The 12,232-nt window shown below is 37.8% G+C and overlaps 1 protein-coding gene and 1 non-coding gene across 2 annotated transcripts in view; one reads left to right on the top strand and one right to left on the bottom strand.

The window, feature by feature from the left end:
• SPRED1 (sprouty related EVH1 domain containing 1) overlaps positions 1-12,232 on the bottom strand; it is a 119,867-nt gene that overhangs the window by 91,756 nt on the left and 15,879 nt on the right. The gene's annotated exons all lie outside the window — the stretch shown is intronic.
• LOC138989617 (small nucleolar RNA SNORA70) lies at positions 6,680-6,813 on the top strand. Its single transcript, XR_011465875.1, has one exon. It is a non-coding gene; the product is annotated as a small nucleolar RNA SNORA70 (small nucleolar RNA).

A 12,232-nucleotide genomic window follows, 5' to 3' on the forward strand; every position in this document is an offset into this window, starting at 1 on the left:
ACTCCACACTTCTAAGGCAAGGGGTGCAGGTCTGATCCCTGGTTGGAGAACTAAGATCTCATACACAACCTGCGGTGTGGTCAAAAAAATAAAAACAAAAACATAAGTCAGGTCATATGACTCTTGCTGAAAACTCTGCAAGAGCTATATATTTCACTCATGGTAAGAGGCCAAATCCTGAAGACCCAGTTTTAGAGAAATAGTAAGATAAAATGTGCATAATATACCTTAAAAAAATTCTAGAAAAATTCACAACAGTCAGAGGTAACCTTTATTCTCTTCTTTTATAATCACAAAAACAATCAAAGTACCAAAACGAAACAAAGCAATCCAGGGTCTAACAACATTTAACAGCAAAACTTATGCAGCTTTTACTATATACCCAATCTATTTGGAGTAAAGTTATTATTTTTAATTCCAAAATAACCCTGCAAAATGGTGTTAATCCTATATAACAGGTAAGGAAACTAAAGTTTCAAGAGGTTAAGTAAGCATAAATGACTTTCTTATAAGTGACTGAACAAGAATTTAAAATTTATGCTGTTGTAGTTCTTCTCTGCAATTTAAAAAGCTGTGACTAGAAGGTAAAGAAAAAAGCTGCTCTTTATCCCCAGCTTCATTTATGTAAAATAAGAATAGTATTTGGAATATTCTATATTTTTCATTTTTCTACAATTTTATCAGTCTAAATGTAGAAGTATAGCAGTTACTTAAAAAAAATGATTAAAAAAAATTATTCCATGATCTTGACTCCCCCTTCTGCAGAGAAAAATGTTTCAAATCTGTAATTGTAACTTCACAAAGTAAACATGTCCTCCTTGACAACACAACACATTTATACAAAGCCTAATACCACTTCGTGCCCTGCCCCGCAAAATGTTCATATCTCATGGAAACACACTAAAACTTAGGAGACACTTTTAAATTATGAGCAATACTGGATTTAAATCAGCATCGTGGTTCTCATACAGTGTTTTAAAAACTAAAACAGCGTGCTATTAAGGCTCTTATAAACTACAAGCCATGGTCCTCAGGTGAAATTAAAAACAGGTAATGTTGAATGAAAACAGCCATCACCAAACAAATTTTAATCATCATCACACAAATTATAAGCTTTTATTTTAAAAGCTGTACTAAGTAAAAGATTACAGTTAAGATGTAAAGAATACATTTCTCATTGATACTAGGAAACAGACATCAGTTCAGTTGCTCAGTTGTGTCCGACTCTTTGCGACGCCATGAACTGCAACACACCAGGCTTCCCTGTCTATCACCAACTCCCGGAGCTTGCTCAAACTCCCGTCCATCAAGTCAGTGATGCCATCCAACCATCTCATCCTCTGTCATCCCCTTCTTCTCCTGCCTCTAATCTTTCCCAACATTAGGGTCTTTTCCAGTAAGTCAGTTCTTCACATCAGGTAGCCAAAGTATTGGAGTTTCAGCTTCAGCATCAGTCTTTCCAATGAATAGTCAGGGCTGATTTCCTTTAGGATGGACTGGTTGGATCTCCTGCAGTCCAAGGGACTCTCAAGAGTCTTCTTCAGGATCATAATTTGAAAGCATCAACTCTTAGGTGCCTGGCCTTCTTTATCACCCAACTCTCACAACCAATAGAACATAACTACTAGAAAAACCAGATTTTGACTGTATGGACCTTTGTTGGCAAAGTGATGTCTCTGCTTTTTAATACACTAAGTTAGTGATTAATTCTGGATAAGAATATAGATGATCATTATCTTCTTTGCATCTGTTTTTACTTTTCTAAAAATAAAGAACTCACCCTAAAGCTAAAAATAAACTATTTCATGCCAATATTCTGCTGCCCAGCAAGTGAACTAAACCACGCTTTCAGAGATGCTTTTTTATTTATCTGCTGTTCCTATTAAACCCCTCTAAAGAGGCAAATCATATATTATCCTCCAACTTAATTGGTTATATTTTAGGAATTACTGTTTGATACCAGTAGGTATCAAGGACTCCTAAAAATAAAGAAGAGAATGATATTCCACATAAATCATTTCCCTTAACAGAGATTAGGGGAAAAATCTGTAGTGGAAAGAACATTGAATTAACAGCCATAAAGTCAAAGTTTCCACTGAGAGTGATACAATGCAACTTTAACAGTTTGGGCAAGTTCAGATCAGATCAGATCAGATCAGTTGCTCAATCGTGTCCGACTCTTTGTGACCCCATGAATCACAGCACGCCAGGCCTCCCTGTCCATCACCAACTCCCGGAGTTCACCCAGATAGTGATGCCATCCAGCCATCTCATCCTCTGTCGTCCCCTTCTCCTCTTGCCCCCAATCCCTCCCAGCATCAGAGTCTTTTCCAATGAGTCAACTTCACATGAGGTAGCCAAAGTACTGGAGTTTCAGCTTTAGCATCATTCCTTCCAAAGAAATCCCAGGGCTGATCTCCTTTAGAATGGACTGGTTGGATCTCCTTGCAGTCCAAGGGACTCTCAAGAGTCTTCTCCAACACCACAGTTCAAAAGCATCAATTCTTCGGCACTCAGCCTTCTTCACAGTCCAACTCTCACATCCATACATGACCACAGGAAAAACCATAGCCTTGACTAGATGGACCTTTGTTGGCAAAGTAATGTCTCTGCTTTGGAATATGCTATCTAGGTTGGTCATAACTTTCCTTCCAAGGAGTAAGCATCTTTTAATTTCATGGCTGCAGTCACCATCTGCAGTGATTTTGGAGCCCAGAAAAATAAAGTCTGACACTGTTTCCACTGTTTCCCCATCTATTTCCCATGAAGTGATGGGACCGGATGCCATGATCTTCGTTTTACGGCCTTAGTACCCTTTTTCAAAAAAATCAGAGATAAAGATGCTATTTAATCAAATCCCTTTCTCATTCCCAATTTCTTTGATTCTATGAATTATCCAATAGTCACAAAATTATCCCAAGTAGTCCATCATAGTATCTGTCAATTATTAGTGTTTATTCTACTGTTGAACTTTTGATGTTTCTTTGCAATGTATTAGTTACTTCTACTATTACCCCTACTATTATTAACAGGCAGCTAACACTTCAGTACCTGCTATTTGCACAGTTCAATGCTTTCCATGAGTTATATTTAATCCTCAAGATAACCCTCCAAAGCAGATATAATTATTATCCTCATTTTACAGACATGATTTAAAAAAACTCCAGGATCACAAAACTGGTAAGTGACAGAACTAGGCTTCCTACCTTGGCAGAATGACCTCAAAATCTCATATGTAGGTATATAGAATAAACTTTTTCATCACACCCTCAACCTGAGAACTAAGGGACACTCTGAAAGTGTGAATACATATATAACATAAACAGCGCTTCACACAGTGGGCAGCGTTCAACTTGGATTTAAAACCACTTTATGGTATTTATTAAGATTTTATGATTTTAGGCAAGTCACTTCTCTTTGCTCACATGGAATATGGGAAAAATAGTATCAATTCAAGAAGTTAATGCAAGAATTAGAAGCAACAACAAAGTGTGTATTTAAGTGTGCTCAGCCAACAGATATTGTTTAATGGTTGCATAACATTACTAAAATTATTAAGTGGCAGTACATTAAAAAGAGGTATATATAAATATATATTAACCTAAATACTACATATTTATTTAGCATGATTTATATATAATATATAAATCTCTAAGCCATTTAGATTCTTGGACAATGAATCAGTTCACAACAGCCCCAATCCCTCATCTACCTCAACCCTTCAGCTATTTATTGAGGGGAAAAAAATACCATTGTAAACAAACAAACAAAATTCTCAGCATGATGTCCTTCCAAAACATATAAGCACATACTCAAATACTACCAATGTCCACCATACTGCCTTAACCACAGTAAACATATAATAAAATATTTTTCGAACTGTAAAGACTATTTTCTGTTTTGAAATATTATACTATGCCAAATTCAGACTTAAATTGAAGAAAGTAGGGAAAACCACTAACCCATTCAATATGACCTAAATCAAATCCCTTATGATTATACAGTAGAAGTGAGAAATAGATTTAAGGGAGTAGATCTGATAGAGTGCCTGATGAACTATAGACTGAGGTTCCTGACACTGTACAGGAGACAGGGATCAAGACCATCCCCATGGAAAAGAAATGCAAAAAAGCAAAATGGCTGTCTGGGGAGGCCTTACAAATAGCTGTGAAAAGAAGAGAAACGAAAAGCAAAGGAGAGAAGGAAAGATATAAGCATCTGAATGCAGAGTTCCAAAGAATAGCAAGAAGAGATAAGAAAGCCTTCCTCAGTGATCAATGCAAAGAAATAGAGGAAAACAACAGAATGGAAAAGACTAGAGATCTCTTCAAGGAAATTAAAGATACCAAGGGAACATTTCATGCAAAGATGGGCTCCATAAAGGACAGAAATGGTATGGACATAAGAGAAGCAGGAGATATTAAGAAGAGGTGGCAAGAATACACAGAAGAACTGTACAAAAAAGATCTTCATGACCAAGATAATCACGATGGTGTGATCACTCACCTAGAGCCAGACATCCTGGAATGTGAAGTCAGGTGGGCCTTAGAAAACATCACTACAAACAAAGCCAGTGGAGGTGATGCAATTCCAGTTGAGCTATTTCAAATCCTGAAAGATGATGCTGTGAAAGTGCTGCACTCAATATGCCAGCAAATTTGGAAAACTCAGCAGTGGCCACAGGACTGGAAAAGATCGGTTTTCACTCCAATCCCAAAGAAAGGCAATGCCAAAGAATGCTCAAACTACCACACAATTGCACTCATCTCACACACTAGTAAAGAAATGCTCAAAATTCTCCAAGCCAGGCTTCAACAGTACATGAATGAGAACTTCCAGATGTTCAAGCTAGTTTTAAAAAATGCAGAGGAACCAGAGATCAAATTGCCAACATCCGCTGGATCATCGAAAAAGCAAGAGAGTTCCAGAAAAGCATCTATTTCTGCTTTATTGACTATGCCAAAGCCTTTGACTGTGTGGATCACAATAAACTGTGGAAAATTCTGAAAGAGATGGGAATACCAGACCACCTGACTGCCTCTTGAGAAACCTATATGCAGGTCAGGAAGCAACAGTTAGAACTGGACATGGAACAACAGACTGGTTCCAAATAGGAAAAGGAGTACGTCAAGGCTGTGTATATTGTCACCCTGCTTATTTCACTTATATGCAGAGTACATCATGAGAAACGCTGGGCTGGAGGAAGTACAAGCTGGAATCAAGATTGCCGGGAGAAATATCAAGAACCTCAGATATGCAGATGATACCACCCTTATGGCAGAAAGTGAAGAGGAACTAAAAAGCCTCTGGATGAAAGTGAAAGTGGAGAGTGAAAAAGTTGGCTTAAAGCTCAACATTCAGAAAACTAAGATCATGGCATCCAATTCCATCACTTCATGGCAAATAGATGGGGAAACAGTGGAAACAGTGGCTGACTTTATTTCTGGGGGCTCCAAAATCACTCTAGATGATGAAGGCAGCCATGAAATTAAAAGACGCTTACTCCTTGGAAGAAAAGTTATAACCAACCTAGATAGCATATTCCAAAGCAGAGACATTACTTTGTCAACAAAGGTCCGTCTAATCAAGGCTATGGTTTTTCCAGGGTCATGTATGGATTCGAGAGCTGGACTGTGAAGAAAGCTGAGCGCTGAAGAATTGATGCTTTTGAACTGTGGTGTTGGAGAAGACTCTTGAGAGTCCCTTAGACTGCAAGGAGATCCAATCAATTCATTCTAAAGGACATCAGCCCTGGGATTTCTTTGGAAGGAATGACGCTAAAGCTGAAACTCCAGTACTTTGGTCACCTCATGTGAAGAGCTGACTCATTGGAAAGACTCTGATGCTGGGAGGGATTGGGGACAGGAGGAGAAGGGGAGACAGAGGATGAGATGGCTGGATGGCATCAGTGACTCGATGGACGTGAGTTTGAGTGAACTCCGGGAGATGGTGATTGACAGGGAGGCCTGGAGTGCTGCGATTCATGGGGTCGCAAAGAGTCGGACAGGACTGAATGACTGAACTGACTATTTAATAATTTTCTTGAACATTAAGAACTAGAGTGTGCCTATCTGTTCCAAAAAAGACAAATAGTAGAATTAATGGAAATGACAACTGTAAGGAAGGAACTACAGTGATACAGGAGAGCAAGTGGAAAGAATCTGAACTCTGGACTGAAAAGGCCTGAGTTTATGTCCCAACTCAATCACTTTTTTCTGACTTTTAACCTTCAATTTAGCTCTCTTCATTTGTAAAATGGGGTCTGCTCCACCAGCCTCACCCCAATGCCAATAAGCACATCTGTGTGTACACATGTGCTCAGTCAAGTCCAACTCTTTGTGACTCCACGGACTGTAGCCCACCAGGCTCCTCGTTCCATGGAATTTTCCAAGCAAGAATACTGAAGTAGGTTGCTATTTCCTACTCCAGGGGATCTTTCCTGGCCCAGGGATCAAACCTGCGTCTCCTGCATCTGCTGCACTGGCAGGTGGATTCTTTACCACTGTACCACGTGGCAAGCCCATAAGCACACCTACTACTCAGGTAACAGTTTCTCATTATAAGTCTCCAATAAAAGAAACTAGAGTTCCTTGGATAAATACAATGACTCTAAAGCTGTGGAAGGGAAAATATCAAATGAACGTAGAACATATTGTGAAGCCAAAATGGAAGTACTCATTTGCAGTCAGTTAAGCTGACTGTGCTCTTTTCCCTGAGGGGGCCTGGTGTACCATGGCTGCAAACAACAGCCTCTTCGCAGTGTATGCATCGTGTTGCCTATATGGGTTGCTCTAAGGGACCCTGGAGACAGCCCTTTCCAGTGGACACTCATGACTGGCATAGTGTCCCCAATCTAGGCCCCAGACAGGTATGCACAATGCCTTTGGAAAGCCTCAGGGCACACTGGCAAGTATCCAAACTGGTTAAGGCATAATGTCCATCTGTGCCAAGCTACAGAACAAGAAGCAACTGACTGAAGCCCTGACTAAGAACCTGGCAGACATCACGTTAACCAAATGATCAAAGCTCATATCATTAGTACAGGACGTATCACCGTCACAGACCTCCTGAAGCATGGACACACCTTCACTCTACAGCACTGTCACCCAAAACGTTTAACTTCAATTTAATCAAGACTGAGCATCAGAATTTTGCAAACTGAAGAACATTCTACAAAATACTTGGTCAGTATTCTTCAAAATAGTTTCAAAATTATGAAACAAAGACTGAAGAACTATTCCAGATTACAGGAAACAAAGAGACGTGAATACTTGCTACAACACGCAATGCTGGATTGGATCCTGAACTAGAAAAGGACACTAATAGAACAACTGATAAAACTTGAAATAAGGTCTGTAGATAATATTATTATCAGTGTTAATTTCCTGTTTGGCTATTTAAGATACCAACATTTTAGAAAGCCAGTCAAAGAATATATGAATATTCTTGGTACATTTTTTCTTACCTTTTTGTAGGTCTAAAATTATTTCAAATTAAGACTGTACACACACATGAAATTTCTGAGGAAACACAGCAATATGAGAACTATTTTATGCTTGCTTTACCAGTATCTGCCACAAACTTTTGAAAGCTCTTTAGTATACAATAGAGAAAAATTCTCAAGATGATGTAGGCTGATGAGAGACAATGACAAAACAGCATGTGTATGTAAACCCTTCAATGCTTCTACCTTGTCCTCTCTGCCCATAAAATCTATAGTTTTTAATACAATAATTAAGAAGAAATGGAGAAAAATTACAGTAGCTTAAGTTCATGGCAAGTTACTTGAGTTTGGAACCGCAACAACGTACTTCACCTAAAATGCCCCCTTTGTCTTCCTATCAAATTTAGGCTTTTTGCACCATTTATCTAGCTTTGATAACACAGCTCATGTTCTTACACTAAAACCTGACCCACGTGGACTAAAATATTACAAATGACTCATTTCAAAGCTCTTGCTAACCAAAGAAATGATTTTTAAAAGAAAAGATTAAAGTATTTTTAAGTAAACATTAATATATATAATTTATTTATATAGACTAGATTTATATGTATTAGATTTATATATAAAGATTTCATATCTTTTAAGTAAACATCAATAAATGTAACTATCTATAATACATAATCTAAAGTCATAAAAAGGCTAAGTTCACAATAATCATCTACTCTCAGCTCTAAGTTGTTAAGACACTAAATCTTTTTCCTTTGTTATAAAAATTTATTTTTATTTATTTGGCTACTCCAGGTCTTAGTTGCAGCATGTAGGATTTCTACCTTCACTGCGGCATGCGGGATCTTTTTAAATTGCAGCATGCTATATCTTTAGTTCCAGCACGTGAACTTAGTTGCAGCATCTGGGATCTAGTTCCCTCACCATGAATGGAACTCAGGGCTCTTGTGTTGGAGGCTTGGCGTCTTAGCCACTGGACCACCAGGGAAGTCCTTAAATCTTTTACCTTTCTTACACAGTAAAGAATCTGACTGCAATACCAGAGACCTGAGTTTGATCCCTGGGTTATGAAGATACCCTGGAGAAGGGCAGGGCTACCCACTCCAGTATTCTTGCCTGGAGAAATTCACAGCTTCTCTGCTGGCTCAGATGGTAAAGCATCTGCCTGCAATGCAGGAGACCTGGGTTCAATCCCTGGGTGGGGAACATCTCCTAGAGAAGGGACTGGCAACTCACTCCAGTATTCTTGCCTGGAGAATCCCATGGACAGAGGAACCTGGCAGGCTACAGTCCACTGGGTCACAAAGAGTCAGAAACAACTGAGCGACTAACACTTCCACATTCAGACACAATCTATCCTACCATAAAAACTTCAAAGTGAATTGAAAGACAAGACTGTAGCTACTTTAATCACCAGATTACTGAACTACACACAAAGTTATATACATAACATGTAAACATGTCTTTCCAAAATGAAGTACTTTTTACTTTCAATGTTTTTCCTCACTCTTCTGGGACTATCTTTTCCAATAGCAGGGAATCAAGTCCTTCATTACCAAAGAACCAATCATGTATTTCCAGTATCAGACTGAGAACTCTGTGAAGGCAAAAAGACTCAGATTTTACTCATCTGTATCCCCAAAGCTTATCGGCTTAACACCAGAAAACTTAAAAAAATTTAGTTCCAATCCTTTCTCCAGCAAATAAGAAATGCTCATTAATGTTTGTTTTATCTATTTCACTCAGAATCAACATTAATGACTGTGCCAAAGCTAACAGCAATGTAAAAACCAGAAGAAGGACTAAATTTGACTAGTAAGAAATGCTGCAACACCCTGATCTCCATCTGTTTGGCTGTTTCTATCGGCCTGCCACTTCAGCACACATGTATGACTGATGCTTATAGGGCTCACTGCACTGCAACATTTAACTACCACTACATGTGCAGCACACACATAATGGATTTGAATTAACAGACTTTACTGAAACAGTTCTAACTGCTATTTTTACAGCACCTAAACACTTAAAGATCTGAGGTTGAGATAATATCCTACTTTGGCAAGATATACAGATAATTAAGTATATACAACTGGGTCTAGAACTTTGTCATTCAATATTAACCCAATAAACTGTCAAATAAACTGTCATCTATAACTAGAATCAGAATTTTAAAATAATATTTTATCTTAACTCAGTACCTAAAGGGTAAAACAAAAAACAAAACATTTACAGATCAAGTGGCAGCAGAGTACAAAGATGACTGGCTTAAAAAAACAAAACAAACAAAAAACCCCTCAAGAACAATACTTACAAACACTAAAGGAAAAAATTTCATTCAGCTCAACAGACGTATACACAAAAGCCTATGCTGAAATCAGTATACGTTCACGTCCATGCCAGAATTTTGTTAGCTACTTAATAGCTTGCTGATGTACAGATAATCACTCAGTCATGTCTGACTCTTTGCAACTCATGGACTATAGCCCCCCAGGCTCCTCTATCCATGGAATTCTCCAGGAAAGAATACTGGAGTAGGTAGCCATTCCCTTCTCCAGATGATCTTCCTAACCCAGGTCTCCTACACTGCAGGCAGATTCTTTATTGTCTGAGCCACCAGGGAAGCTGACAATATTCTATTAAACATAAACAATTAACTTTAAGTGAAATTTTACAATGAAATAAAGCATTCTAAACTGTTTCACATCTTAAGATTTAAGAAACAGAAAATGTGAAAATTTTCTACATAGGAGACTATGTCAAGTTACAAAATACTAGAGCCAAAAATGCTAGGTATCATCTGAACCATCTTACTCATTCTACAAATGAGAAAACTTTGGTTTTTTAAGAAATTGCTTTTTAAAGGAAGACTACACAATGGACAATGCTAACACAAAATAATATAAAGAAACAATAACCAAAACTCACTATCAAAAGCAAATAAAGACCAAGAAACTGATGGGGACAGAGGAAAAGGAAAGGAGAAGGTAAATCCATAAATGGGCATTTGGAAAGGTAAGATATCCCGACCTAACGAAGTTTGAATCCTATCATGTACTAATAGGTTAGTCCTCTCATGCCTCAGCTTCCTCATCTATAAAACAGATGTAACAGTGCCCAACAGGATGGATGTGGGAATTTAAAAATTTATTAATTCATGTAAGCATTTAGAACAGTGTCTGTCACACAGTAAGCAAAAAAAAAAAAAAAAATGTTAGCAAATATCATCTGTTATAAAAATGTAGTTTTTATACCTCTTCTCTTACACTGCCAGTAGGAGTACAAATTGGAACTGCATGGGGACAGTTTTGTATTACCTTGTAAACTTGAAAATTTACAACATAACTTAAATCCAACTATTTTAACCCCAAATACATTAAAGAGAACCTTTAGCATATATGCATTAGAATACTGCAAAAAAGTTCACAGTGGTAACACTCATGATAGCAAATACCTAAAAATAACTCAAATATTCTTAGACAACAGACTGTCTATATTGTGGTAATGTAACACAATGGAGTATTATATGGCAGGGCAAATGAATAAAAAACTATAACAAAAAGAATGGAGACATCTTAAGACATTACTGAGCATAAAAAAAATCAGTTCAGGAGTTAATATACACTAAGTACATTCCTTTTGTTGTTGTTGTTTAGACGTATGGATTATAGCTTCAGGCTCCTCTGTCCATAGGATTTTCTAGGCAACAATATTGGAGTGCGTTGCCATTTCCTTCCAGGAGATCTTCTCAGTCCAGGGACTGAACCTGTGTCTCCTGCATTGGCAGGCAGATTCTTTACCACTGAGCCACCAGGGAATCCCATATCCCCTTTATAGATTTCAAAAATAATGAGACACTGTTAGGCGTACATATACATGATAAAGGTTTTTTTAACAGGAAGTAAAGGAAATCAACCCTGAATGTTCATTGGAAGGACTGCTGCTAAAGCTCAAGCTCCAATACTTTGGCCAATACTTGATGTGAAGAGCCGACTCACTGGAAAAGACCCTGATGCTGGGAAGGATTGAAGGCAAAAGGAGAAGCAGGTGGCAAAAGATGAGATAGATAGCATCACCAACTCAACGGACATGAATGTGAGCAAACTCCTGGATATAGTGGATACAGAGAAGCCTGGCATGCTATAGTCTGTGGGGTGGCAAAGTCAACCTCATGGACAAGTTGGTGACTGAACAACAGCAACAAAATGATATACACAACACATGATAAAGTAACCTCTACGAAGAGGTCAAAGGAATATAACAGCAGTATGTTAGGTAGATTTTAGCTATCATCAATGTCCTGATTCTTGGATTATACTAAGTGAATACTTGTCAAGTAAATAAAAAAGTAAAAATAACAGACTACAGAGGTCCATACATAAACCAATGATGACAGTACGAACCAAGATAATCATTAGTCTAATTTCGTGCACCAAAGGTTTTTAAAAAAAGAACTGAAAGTTAATCATAATCTGCTTTGGAATGAAAGGTCAAATGAGGTAATTCATGTTTGACATACAGCAAAATACTTAATACACTTCAGCAATTAATATTATCCAAAATGGAAGAACGTATCAGGATAAAATTCATACGATGTATAGAATAAATCGTAGAATAAAAGTCTATGATTTATAGACTAAAACACATTTCAAGATTTAAAATCTCCTCACACTAAACTAACCTCTTTCCCGTTTCCTGAAGTGGAAACCAAATCTAAAAAACACAGAAGCAGGCGTGCTGCAGTCCACAGAGGTCAAAAAGAGTTGGACACAACTTAGCGGCTGA

The sequence above is a fragment of the Bos mutus genome, chromosome 10, assembly GCF_027580195.1.
Source record: "Bos mutus isolate GX-2022 chromosome 10, NWIPB_WYAK_1.1, whole genome shotgun sequence".
NCBI classification, from domain to species: domain Eukaryota; kingdom Metazoa; phylum Chordata; class Mammalia; order Artiodactyla; family Bovidae; genus Bos; species Bos mutus.